Source organism: Myotis daubentonii, chromosome 17 (genome assembly GCF_963259705.1).
Source record: "Myotis daubentonii chromosome 17, mMyoDau2.1, whole genome shotgun sequence".
Taxonomy (NCBI): domain Eukaryota; kingdom Metazoa; phylum Chordata; class Mammalia; order Chiroptera; family Vespertilionidae; genus Myotis; species Myotis daubentonii.
Genome location: NC_081856.1, coordinates 24,728,212 through 24,741,962, shown reverse-complemented (window position 1 = coordinate 24,741,962; position 13,751 = coordinate 24,728,212).

Below are 13,751 nucleotides of genomic sequence, written 5' to 3'. Positions count from 1 at the left end.
TAAATTGAAGCCATGCTGCTCCATTGTACAAACAGAATAGCTGTTTTAACAGGCTTTAATTTTTCATTTCCCCCTATACATTGCTTAACACAACTTGAGAGTAGTGGCACTATTTCAGTAGCGGATTAGCCACTGAATAAGTCATAATATAAAAAATGAGTCCCACATTGTATTCTTTTTAGGATAATTTAAAATATTGTCATGCCCTTCAGCACTATGGAGTAGATAAAACACTGCTCTGTCTAGAAGTTCTGAGATGAAGGCGGTATCTTGAAAGTTGTGTTATTTTTTTTTTTTAAAGCCCTGACAAATAATTCATTTACATGCCAAAAAAGAAAATGATCCTCAGTTACCCCAGGAATGTAATGGGTAATATGCCTAAACATTACTGGTTTAATATCTCTGGTTATGATATTAAGATTGCTTCTGTCCTTTCCAAGTTTACAGAACATGACATTTACTCCTACCTTTATGGCCCACATATCTACTACAAACGTGCGTTTTCTAAGAGAATTTGTTTTTCTTCCTCTGAGCAATGAAGACCCCAACTGTCAGATTCATAATCTCTTCACAGTGACAATAGTAACCCTTTGCACTTGTATAACAGACCCACATGCTTCAGAAAGATTTATTGATCATGAATCAGTTAATCACTACCAGATTTCTATGAATTAGGTCTTATGGCCTTATTTAATTTTTATAGCTCGTATAGCACTGATGATAAACAGGTTGCTCTAATTTGCGAGGAGAGAGAGTAGAACAAGCATGTCAAACTCAAAGGCTAACATGGGCCAAATAAATGAGGCATGTGGCCCATGGGCCATGAGTTTGACATGCTTGGAATAGAACAAGGCATTCTTTTGGTAAGGAATCTCGCCATGTGATCATGCTAGTTGGAAGTCTGTTTATGATTGAAGCTCATGTAAAAGTTAATGACTAATCAAGGAATTTCCAGCCCTCCAGAATGTACTGAATCATTCTGAAACACTCACTTATACACTGGCCAACCTATGTCTCTGTTTACCTGCCAGGAACCTTGGCGGGCCTTTCAGCAAGAAGAGTCTATGAAAATGACACAACCACTTCCTTCTGCATAAGGGACCCCCTTAAGTCTCTTTTCATTCTTCATGGCAGTCCCTCTGCTCTTCTAGACAGTTCTATGCATGTGAAATGTCAAGAAATTTAGGTAAGGAAAAGGAAGAATGATTTGAGGTAAATAAAAAGTGAATTGAAATGAGTTACTGAGGAGGACTGCCAGATCACTTTCACTCGTGGAACCTGGGCTATTTTGGATTTAATCCTAGAAAGTAGATGTGATGGATAATTTTCCCCCCACTGGCTGAATATATATATACTAGAGGCTCGGTGCACAAAAATTTGTGCACTCGGGGGGAAGGGGGAGTCCCTCAGCCTGGCCTGTGCCCTCTTGCAGTCTGGGACCCCTCGGGAGATAATGCCCTGCTGGCTTAGGCCTGCTCCCGGGTGGCAGAGGGCAGGCTTAATCCCTAGGTGCAGCCCCTGGTCGGGCTCAGAGCAGGGCTGATTGGGGAGTTGGGGCACCGCCCCGTCATGCACAGAGCAGGGCGGATTGGGAGGTTGTGATGCCACCCTCAGTCACGCTCAGGGTAGGGCCGATTGGGGGGTTGGGGCACTGCCCCCTGTCACACTCAAGGCAGGGTCGATGGGGAGGTTGCGGCGCCACCCCCTGTCACGCACAGAGCAGGGCCGATCAGGAGGTTGGGGCGCCGCACCCTGTCACACACAGAGCCGCAGGGCCATCAGGGGGTTGGGGAGCTCCCCCCTATCAGGCACAGAGCAGAGCTGATCAGGAGGTTGGGGCACCTTCCCCTGTCACGAACAGAGCAGGGCGGATAGGGAGGTTGTGGCCCTGCCCCCTGTCACATACAGAGCCTCAGGGTGATCAGGGGGTTTGGGCGTTGCCCCCTGTCACACTGATCCCGGTGCTGGCATATTACCCTTTTACTATATAGGATAGAGGCCTGGTGCATGGGTGGGGCTGGCTGGTTTGCCCTGAAGGGTGTCCTGGATCAGGGTGGGGGTCCCCACTGGGGTGCCTGGCCAGCCTGGGTGAGGGGATGATGGCTGTTTGCAGCTGGTCACACACCCGTCAGGGTGGGGGTCCCCACTGGGGTGCCTGGCCAGTCTGGGTGAGGGGCTGAGGGCTGAAGCTCCCAACTGCTCCTTTTTTTCTTTTTTTTTCTTTTTTTATTCTGGGCCAGCTTTAGCTCTGAGGCTTGGTAAGTAGGTATCTGGTTTGTTTAGGTTCTATAATCGAAACTCTGTATCAACTCCAGCTCTGAGATCCCGGCTCGCTGAAAGCTGGTTTCTGGGGTTTTGTTTAGCTTCTATATTTGTTACAATGTTTCTTAAACTGCAAGCTCAGAGGCCGGCAAGGCAGGCAGGGAACGTTGGTTTCCTCCGTAACTGAAGCAAGCAAGCCTCATGTTCAGTTTATGCTGCCTGGCTGCCGGCCGCCATCTTGGCTGGCAGTTGATTTGCATATTGCCCTGATTAGCCAATGGGAAGGGTAGCTGTCATACGCCAATTACCATGTTTCTCTTTTATTAGATAGGATATATATATAAGTTTCAATTACAGTTTACATTCAATATTTATTTGTATTAGTTTCAGGTATGATGGTTAATTTTAGGTGTAAACTTGGAGGGTGTTTGGGGTGAGGTTAGCATTTAAATCAGTGAACTTGGAGAAATCAGATTGCTCTCCATGATATGGATGGGCCTCATCTAATCTGTTGAAGGCCTGAATAGAACAAAAAGACTAGCCTCCCTGAGTAAGAGGGGTTCTCCAGATGACTGCCTTTGGATTGCATGGGCCCCATGGGCTCTCCCAAGTGCCAGGCTGCTGGGCCTACATTAGCTCTCCTGGGTCTGAGCCTACTGGCTCACACTGCAGATTTAGATTTTCCTGTTTCCTTAACTATGTGGTCGAATTCCTTATAAACAGAGAGAGAGACAGGGAGGGAGAGAGAGAGAGTCTGGACTAAGATAGGGCAGTATTCATAAATAGATCAATTATACCAGTTGTTCATTAAGAGACTTACTGGTCTCTGAGACCACACTCAAGTGACTGTTCTAGAAAATTATCTCCACCATCACTTTTTGGCATACTTGCCACCCAGTGAAGGAGCAGGTCTGGATGGCCTTGATTATACTAGGTAAGCCAACTCCCACAGCTACAATTTACTGGAACAGAGGTGGATAATTGACTAGGGATCTGGAGGGTAGCTAATCCATTGCCTAGATTGAATGAAATCGGCATTTAAGGATTTGAATCTAAGATTTTAAGGATTTGAACTAAGAGACATTGAAATAGTCAGGGTAGGCATTGCTAATTAAACCAAACAGAAAATTTGCTGCCATATTTGAAACCACAGGAGGCTAACCAAAGAAGGCACAGGGAGGGGAGAGTAAAGTGTAAGGGAGAGCAGAGCAAAGTGAGAAGGGCTTTAGACTGGGAGGAGAATCACATTCACAGGCTGAGAACTATGAGGGCCGAGAAGCATGCTACGGGCTAAGAACCCTGAGAAAGACCCACACCTGCCAGTAGACTGTGGATTTAACTTCTGGCTCCAGCTACCCCATTTTGGGCCTGGATAAGTCACTTACCTTCTCCGGGCATTAATTTTCTCATCTATAAAATAAAAGGCTTGACTCTGCTGTGCAGAGGTCTAGAGAATCCAGAAGTTTGAAGTTGGTCTTTGAAATAAGGATTGTTTAATGGTGGGTTCTCCTTTAATGTTATTGGGCTCTGTGCTCTATCAATCTCATCTGTGGCAACAGTGGGGTTGTTTTCCTTTGAGAAGTAATCTTCCAACTTTCTTTTCTTTTGCCAAGGAGCACTTTGTTAAGAGGTGCTACAGGGAGATTTAAGCAAATGAAACAGATAAAAGCAGAGCTGATCCGACCAGCGTGACTGGCGCTTGAAGCTTTGCCCCCATGGCCTTTCCCAGACTCCCCCATCCCCACATCCCAAGTTCAGCAGACTTCCGTTTGAAAGCCTTTGCCCTTGAGAAAAAAAGAAAAAGATGAATCGGACAGAGGGAGAATGAAAATAAAGTTACGAACTGCAGGAGCAGCTGCAGGCCAGCGGGATTCAAGAGGCACACAATCTGGAAGTATTTCCTGCCTTGGCAAGGCGAATTCCCGCAAACAGCACAGGCAGGAACCTTGAAGGGTAGGGGCTGAGAAGAGACAGCTACAAAAATTGGGGCCAGAGATAAGTGGGTATCAAGAGAGAAAAACATAACAGGAGGGAGCAAATGTGTATGATGTGATTGTTACTCTGTCCTTGGATTCAAATAACATAGGAGAAAATGAAAGAAAGAGTGGGGAAAGGAGAATATTTTTTAAATATGATGGAGATTTAAAAGGAGTCTTTTGTAAAGGGTACTATAATTTAACTTTAAAAAAAGGAAGCAAGGAAGCCTGAGGAGAGATTTTTCTTATGCATTTGCTAGGAAAGACCAGATTGAGTGTTGTTTCAATCAGACCAAAGAAGTGGAGGACACCAACAGAAATAGTGGAATAAGGACTTCTCTCCTCCATAAAAGTAATGAAAACACTCTCAAAAGGCTGGGAAATCAACTTCTGTTCTACACTCTGGAAATTAAACAAAGCTTGCAGCGGTCTGAGCAACATTTATTCGAGTTAAAGCTAAATCTTAGAACAGCGAGCTTTGTGGCATTTTCACTTCATCTATCCTCATTCTCTCCTCTTGAGTTCTGTAGGAGCCTTAAAAACTAAGAGTCAGAAATCGTGATGAAAAACAGCAACCCGGCAGCATCTGGAGGCAGAATGAGGCCGGTGAAGCTCCTTCGAGACCTGTTCCCAGAGAGCTGTCATTATTTGAACTGTGTGGCATTTCCTTGTCATATCCTTGTGGTAACTTGCAAGGTTACCTTTATTCGATCTGACTGAGTTCACTGGTACAAACAGCCTTTCCCCATGGACAGCAATGGCTAGTTAAGTAGCATCAACAATAAATCTGTTTGTGCTCTTAGGTTTATTCCTCCTCTTCCAATATAGGCATACAGGGACAATTCTAGCCTTTAAATTTTTTTCAATTAAAGTTTACATTCAATATTATTTTGTACTAGTTTCAGGTGTACAATGCAATTTTTAAACAATCATATGCTTTACAAACGGTTCCCCCTGATTTCTAGCACCCAATTGGCACCATACATAGTTATTATAATACTAGAGGCCCAATTCGTGCACTGGGGTTGCGGGGGGGGGGGGGGTCCCCCTCAGCCTGGCCTGCACCCTCTAGCAGTCCGGGATCCCTTGCTCCTTACTGCCCTCCTGCTAGCTGCTCCTTAGCACTGCCTCAGAGGTGGGAGAGGCTCCTGCCACTGCTGCTGCACTCACGGGCTTCTGGTTGAGTGGCACTCCCCCTGTGGGAGCGCACTTACCACCAGGGGGCAGCTCCTGTGTTAAGCATCTACCCCCTGGTGGTCAGTGTGCATCATAGCAACCGGTCATTCCACTGTTTGGTCGATTTGCATATTTCCCTTTTAGTATATAGGATTAATTACTGTATTTCTTATGCTGCACTTTACATTCCCATTCTATTTAAAATTTCTTTTGATCATCCCAAATCCTGAAGAATCTAAAGTATCATTTCTCATAAACAATACTAAACTATGAAATGCTTAACCACTTACTATTAAAATTTTTCTCAGTTTACAGAGCATTTCCTATATTACTTAGAAAATGTCTTTTGCCGTTATTGAGAAAGGTCTTTCATAAGAAGTCATTTCTGGCCATCTTGTTAATAAAATATGATAAATTGCCATTTTATATTTAATTATTACATATGCAGCTCATTATTTTAAACTTTAAGCCCTGTTGAATTTAAGGCAAATATGTATTTGTTTTGGAGATAGTGATTTAATTGACTAGTGATTTTTAACTAATGACATTTTAGTGAAGAAAAGAGAGTATAAAATTTGTAAACAAAAACAGAGACTAGAATATTTCCTCTTTTTATTGAAGCCGGGTATTTTACATGACAGGAAAAATTAAACTGGGATTTAGAGACTCTTATAATTGTAAAGTGGAAAGCTTTTACCATTTTACTTTAATTAACTTCAGATTTGTATTTGTTGTCTAAATCAATCAGTGAAAGTTTTTGTCTTCCATTATTATCATATCTCAAGCAAAATTACTTTCTTTGTGTCTGATCAGAGACAGAGCAAGAAAAAAGAATTTTCAGAAATAAAATATTACAATTACATTTTCTAAATGTTCTAGAACATTGATATTCATTAGGTCCCCAATTTAATAATCAATATGCTCATATTTAAATGATGAAGAATACTATATTGCAGGGTAACTTATGCTCCCGCGTTTTTCATATTTTCCAAATATCTATCTGCTTCCTCTACTTTGCATATATGCAGATAGCTATTTGGTTAGCACTTTTCAGTAGGAACAAAGGAGCCTGTGACACTGCAGATGTATTAGTTTTCCATTTTAACAGGTGGGTTGACACCAAGTTTGAAGACGTTTCCAACTGTTCTCATTTTACTATCAGGTTTACAAATAGCGACAGATAATATATCCTGAGCATGATTACATCTCCTACGTACTGTTCTAAGCTCAGAAAATGTATTAACACACTCAGTTTTCTTCACAACAACTTGTATAAATCACATACTGCTATGACCCCCCCATACAACAAATGAGGGAAGTGAGCACAGAGAGGTTACAGACCCTGCAACTAAGTCTCAGAATGGGGATTTGAACCTCAACCATCAGGACCATTCCCCATGCTTTAACTACATGCCCTCTACATTTATTAGTGCTTTACTATTTAGAAGGATGATGAAAGTAATTTTGAGGTTATCATTCATCTTTTTTTTTTAATTCACCTTTTGGATAGCCTAATACTATCTCTATAGGGAGAGATAATCCAGTCTTTATAAAGTTATTAAGATATATAACTGTGAATTAATAGTGACAGTTCTGAAAGTCTCAAAAATAATTTTTATTTTATTTTGCTTTCAAACTTTATAATATATTTATTAATGCTAATATTTGGGAAGGAATTAAGAAAGTGTTACAGCTAGTACACTTGCATGGAATTACTTTAATATGTGCTCCTTTTGAAGTAAGGGCTTATAATTTAATTATTCTAATTTATGTACTGCAATACATTCTATTGCTGCAAAGATTATAAAAGCTCTTTATATCCTAATGCTAATAGCATATACCTGGTAAAAAAATTCCCTTATGATAACTCCATTCTTATCACAAATTGTTTTAGTAGCAGTTGAGAGGAGAGAAGAAAAAGATATGAATAGAGAAATATCTAGCATCTTGTCCAAGAGGGCTCACTGGTTCCCTAGGCTGTGGGCACAGTGAAAGCCATTCTGGTGCATATTTAAAATTGATGCTTTCTCTGGGGTCTCCTGGAGTGAGCTAAGCAAGAGGAGCAGATCTGCATAGATTGAAGGTCTTGGTGCTTACCTATGTGAGGCGAGAAAGTCTGTAGTCATGTTTCCCAGCTTTCTCTGGTTCACGTGAGCAACCGAAGCTAAACGTTGCTCCTGCTTTGGGGGTCTTTTCAACTCTATGTCTCTCCCAGGCATCTTCAAAAACTGCTGCAAATTTTTCAGACCAGAAGTTCCACTTCACACCTACACTGTAACTGTCATTCATTATAACACCGTGTTGCCATGTTTCTTGGATGTCAGCATTCTCCTCATAAAATTGTTGTGAGTTTATTCTAGGGATATGTGCCCTCGTATATTGAGATTAAACACACACACACACACACACACACACACACACACACGGTAAACAGGTAAAGAATGAGGCCACTGTAAGACTCAAATATTCGGAACCAGCTCCAGTAGTGAAAGGCACTTTTTCTTAGTTGGCATTCAAAAGCATCCTACCAAATTCCAAGACAAAAAAGCTCATCTAAGGGTGTTTTGTGTCCTCAGATTATTTGAGAAGGAAAACAGATTGCAGTGCTCCTGGAACACACATGGAAAGCAGAGAGTGTGATTATAATGTGCTTCCCATAGGAAAATACAAGGTCTTTATCATTCGCTGGGAAATAATTAATGAAAAACACAAAAACAAAGAATCAATGCAAACTCTAGGTTGTTTATGAAAGTCATTTCTGCACCAGTGGCACCGTTATCTCAACCTCTCCTGTAATAAAAGAGCAATATATAAGAGAGAGAAATTATATCCATTTTGGTATCTTTTTTTTTCCATTTTGGTATCTTAAAGAATGACTTGCTCTAGCTGGTTTGGCTCAGTGGATAGAGCGTCAGCCTGACAACTGAATGGTCCCAGTTTGATTCTGGTCTGGGTGGCAACCAATTGATGTGTCTCTCTCACATCCTGTTTCTCTCTCTCTCTGTCTCCTCCTTTCCTTTCACTCTCTCTAAAAACCAATGGAAAAATATCCTCAGGTGAGGATTAACAAACAAAAAGAGAATGACTTATTATAGATGGCTTTTCCTATGTAGCAAAGAGAATAGACTTAGAAAGTCACCTAGCAATTTAGTCTTTTGTACCGACCCATGATGGTGGATCTCTGTTTTTGTTGGTTTGTCATAAGACAGATTTGGTTGCCTCACCACATTACTTCTTGGTAAGGAGCATGTAATCTATTGTGAAACTTGGAAAATTCATTGCCATTGAGGTCTTGGATTCAGATTCTGTAGCTGAATCTGGAAAAAGATTAAATCATTTGATCAACAAAAATAAACAGTATACAAAAAAATGCACCATGAGAATAAAGAAACCCAAATTCCTCACACATTAAAAATGATTATTGAGCCTTGGCTGGTTTTGGCTCAGTGGATAGAGCATTGGCCTGCAGACTAAAGGGTCCCAAGTTCTATTCCGGTCAAGGGCACATGTCTGGGTTGCAGGCTCATTCCCATTAGGGGGCGTGCAGGAGGCAGCTGATCAATGATTCTTGCTCATCATTATGTTTCTATCTCTCTCTCCCTCTCCCTTCCTTCTCTAAAATCAACAAAAATATATATTTTTAAAAAGTGATGATTGGAAGAGAGGTACATGGCTGGCCTGGATCTGGAGAGCAATGCTTTTTTGGTGTGTGCCTTACCAGGGGGTGGGGAGGTCTTTTTCTCTAAGAATCAGGTTTAAGGTGTCTCTGAAGACAGAATGTCCAACTCAGAAATAAGCGAATGCAGCCACTGATTTTATTGCCTGTCACCCAGTGGTACCAGCAAGGGTTTAGGATTATGTGTGTGTGTTTTTAATCTAGTGGGACTTCTGGTCTGAAAAATTTGCAGCAGTTTTTGAAGATGCCATTCTCAGATACCTGGAAATGGTGGTGCCCATTCAGTCTTGAGGTGCAGAACCTCCGTTGACTGCAATAAAGGGCCATCGGGGAGAGAACAGAAAAGGGCAGAACACCTGAGGTTGTCATGTGACTTAATATCAGAACTCTGTTTTCAGCCAACACGCACCATGCTAGTCACCAGAGAAACGCTACTGTGCAATGTATTAAAAAATGTAATATTCTGAATGTCATGCTCCTAAAGTTGAGACATGCAGAATTTAAATACTTGCTGTGGTGTCTCCTGTCTTGTTTTGCCAACAATTCAGAAAGGCTTCATATGACTGTGCATGTTTTTCAAATGAATGAATGGATTACGAAAGACACCTTAAAAGAGAAAAACATTGTAATAAGGTAAAAGACTTTTTACCATACTCCTGGACTTGGTCTATTTGAAGAAAATTAAGGCAAATTAAAAAAATTACATTAGAGCCGAAACCGGTTTGGCTCAGTGGATAGAGCGTAGGCCTGCGGACTGAAAGGTCCCAGGTTCGATTCCGGTCAAGGGCATGTACCTGGGTTGCGGGCACATCCCCAGTGGGAGATGTGCAGGAGGCAGCTGATCGATGTTCTCTCTCATTGATGTTTCTAACTCTCTATCTCTCTCCCTTCCTTTCTGTAAAAAATCAATAAAAATATATTTTAAAAAAATTACATTAGAAAGTAATTATACTAATGTCCTAAAAGAGGAAAGTTATAAGGAAAAATTATTTTCATCCTTGTCTTGTAAATGTATTTATAATTTGTACATATATAATTTGAATTTGTAAAACTAGACTATCACTCTTCCTTTTATTTTAAATCACAGGATGTTTTATTTTGTTTTGTTTTAAAGGTAAGAAAGTAAAATCTCAGGTCCAAACAGTACTTATTTCCTGTCCCAAGTAAATGTCAATCACCCCCACACCCATCAAGTGAGGCCTTGCACTTTTGTACCCAGCCTAATTCAAATGAGCCTTAAAATCCTCAGCTGTGTTGCTAATACGGCTCAAGATATTTGTAATGCACTGTTTATTTGTAAGAGTGACGATGCTTTCAAAAGGAATACAGATTAGCACAGCTCTGTCCTTTAGGAAGATAATGAGAGGCACAGATGGCCTTTAGATTTTTTAAGTAGCCACATTTTAAAAAGAAAAATGTAAAATTTAATATTATGTTTTATTTAACCCACTGTATAAAGACATCCTTTCAACATCTAATCAATATGCAAAATCATTGATACATGTTATGTATTTTTTATACTCAGCCTTTGAATCCAGAATGTACAGCACATTTGAACTTGGACTGGCCATATTCCTCATTCCAAGTGCTCGGTAGCCATATGTAGCTGTTGGTCATGTAGCTCCCACACCAGACAGCACAGGTTTAGCATTAAGGTTAAAGTTCTGTCTCTCTATAAGATGGAGAGAATAACATCTAACTGCTAGAGTTTTGTGAGAATTAAAATAAATGCTGTATGTAAAACTCTTTTCACTGGGCCTGGCCTGTGGCCGTACCTCATACGTTGTAGGTCCTACTCTAAAGTACAGTGGAGTAGATTACTATGGTGCAGCTACTATTTTTAAGTCAGTTAAAAACAATTATTTTAATATTGGGGAATCTGCTTTGTTCCAGACATAGGGAAGGTGTACACAGATCTATGCCAGGCGGTGCCATCCAGCCCTATGGCAAAGTGTGAACACTGAAGCTCATCACTTTCTTGGCTTAGGGTTGGAAATGTATATGCATTATTGAGATTGGACTTGTCTGAACTTCATGTTGAGAACTGTGAGTGGGAAAACTTTTGACATTGAAGCACACAAGCCCCATAACAAGGAAGAGCAAACGATCCTCTCCAGCACTTTAGAAGGACTATTTGCATGATTGGTAAGTCACTGAGGACCTAAAGCCAGTGCTCAGCCATGTGGGGTCAATGAATGCCTAGAGTCTCTGATGTCATATAGTCTATTACGCTGTCACTTAATGTTTTAGAAGGAATTTATTGCCCTTGCTTGGTTCCCAAAGAAGGTTAATGGTTACTGACTCCTCAGAGGATACTTTGGGTCTCAAGACTAGGACTTAAGAGCTTGATCATGATGTTGATGATAAAGAAGCTTATTGAGTCCCCTGGTACACTCCGATTATTACTGACTCTCATTAACCCCAGCCATCTCTGGCCCGAGGAAATTTGCAATCTGCATTCCAGAAGTAAATGGTGTGTGTGATGGGTTTTTTTTTTTTTATTTATTTACATTGTGAAGTCCTGTCTATCAAGATTTCTGCACCCTGATTACTCAGCAATGTTTGGATTATTAAAAAGACAATCAAAGAAAGTCACAACCGTTCATCTGCAGGGCTAAGCTGGCTATTAACAGGCACGCGTGGTGGTCAGTGACTCGAGGAAAGTTTTGTTGAACACTGTCTCCGAAAGCTTATAATAACATCACACGTGGTGAAGTCTCTTTACAAGATATCTCAGGCTTCTGTGTGGAGGGAAGCATGAGGCAGGACCCCCTGACGATGAAAGCAGTCATTTTTCTTTTTCTCTTCCCAGCTCTGCAAGAAAGAACTAAAACCTCCCCAGTTATCTGAATAGACTTCCAGTGACTAAAGGATCCTCTTTGATTTTCAGGACTCAGCAGCAAAAGCAACACATTCTGAGCATGTAAAGTAGTTCAGCCGAGTCAAACAGCTGAGTCGATGCTTTCCATAAAAAGCCACTCACAGCCCAAACCTAGGGAATCAATATCTTCAGCCATATTAGCAACACAGCTGAGGATTGTAAGGCTCATTTGAATAAGACATAAGATGGGGCACAGAAGTGCAAGGCCTCCCTTGATGGGCGTGGGGGTGATTGACATTCACTTGGGACAGGAAATAAGTACTGTTTGTCATCCTCACACCAAAGGGACGTGGGTTGTGAAACATCCCAGACTGAACTCTGGTCTGACATGGAGTAGTTAGGCCACAAATGAGACAGGAGAAATCACTTTTCGTTCCTCCGGGCCGGACAGAAGAAATCTTCTGTGCTGTTTGCACATTCTGGGACGCTGTGCTGAGCACAGAGAGCAGAGTGCATAAATCCACGATCTTGTCTGGAGTAAGAGCATTTCATCGCTTCTCCAACGGCCTGCAGGGCTAGGCGTTTTCTGCTCTTACAAGACACACTGCCTCCTCATAAATCAGAGTGGCAAAGCTGCCCCACGTACCTAGTTCTTGTTTATCGAGAGACCTGAACCAAAGCATTGTGCAAGTTCCAACTGCCGGCAATACCCTCAGAACAGCCAGAAACCCCGGGCTCCCGCAAAGATGACATTTAAGCATAAATGTACGATATTGACATTTTCTCTCATCACTGCCTCCCTGATGGATCTGAAGGAGGAGTTTTAAAATGATCTGTAGGAAAATGTGACACTCCGAGATATCCCTGCATTGTGGAGTCAACCTCACGGAGAAAGCTCAAAGGCACACTTCTATTTTTGGCTCTACATGCCGTTTGCACAAGTACGAAATGCATATGATACGGGATTTGTCAAATTATTAAATATTTGGGGGTTATAAAATTAGCTATAAAAAGTTCTATAATTCCTAAGAGAATAATACAAAACTATGTTCTTGCTATAAAATATAGTAGGTCTCACCCAGCTGGTGTGGCTTAGTTGATTGAGTATCGACCTATGCACCAGGAGACTGCCAGTTCAGTGATTCCTGGTTAGGCCACATGCCGGGTTGTGGGCTTGATTCCCCAGTAGGGGGCGTGTAGGAGGAAGCCAATCAATGTTTGTCACTCATCAATGTTTTTATATCTCTCTCCCTCTCTCTTCCTCTTTCAGAAATCAATAAAAACATATTCTTAATATATATATTAGGTCTCTCAAAAATATATACTTTAATGTTCCATGTAACTTATTTTACATCCTAAGAGTGTAGGCATATTGTCAGACAAAAAGAAAATTGGGAGGGAGATTAAAGTATGTGGCTTTAAAAAAATGCAAAAATCATGCCTGGAAAAAAGCTGCTGCTTTACAGGACACACAGCTTGTAAATGGAAGGTTAAAATATCCCCCTCTACCCAGCCCCTGTCCCTGTGAGAGGTATGGAATAAAGGTAGTAGCCAAATTCTCCAGAACCTAGATGTTGATTTTGTCTCTAGAATTAGATGAGCATCCTGAAGAGAAACTCATGAGCAGGCACAACGTTCCAGAAAGCATTGGGGCCTCTCTTTGAGCTTGAAAGGTAGGAATGCGATGTCCTCTGGCTGTGATCCTGCCACAGCTCTGGGCATGCAGGCTCTGTAGTGTCAGAACATTCTGGAAGGATTTTGTTCTGCTTCTGATGCTTCATGTGCCAGGGAATCCATTGGGAACATTTGAAGAGGGCATGGTTGTGTTGTGGACACCAAG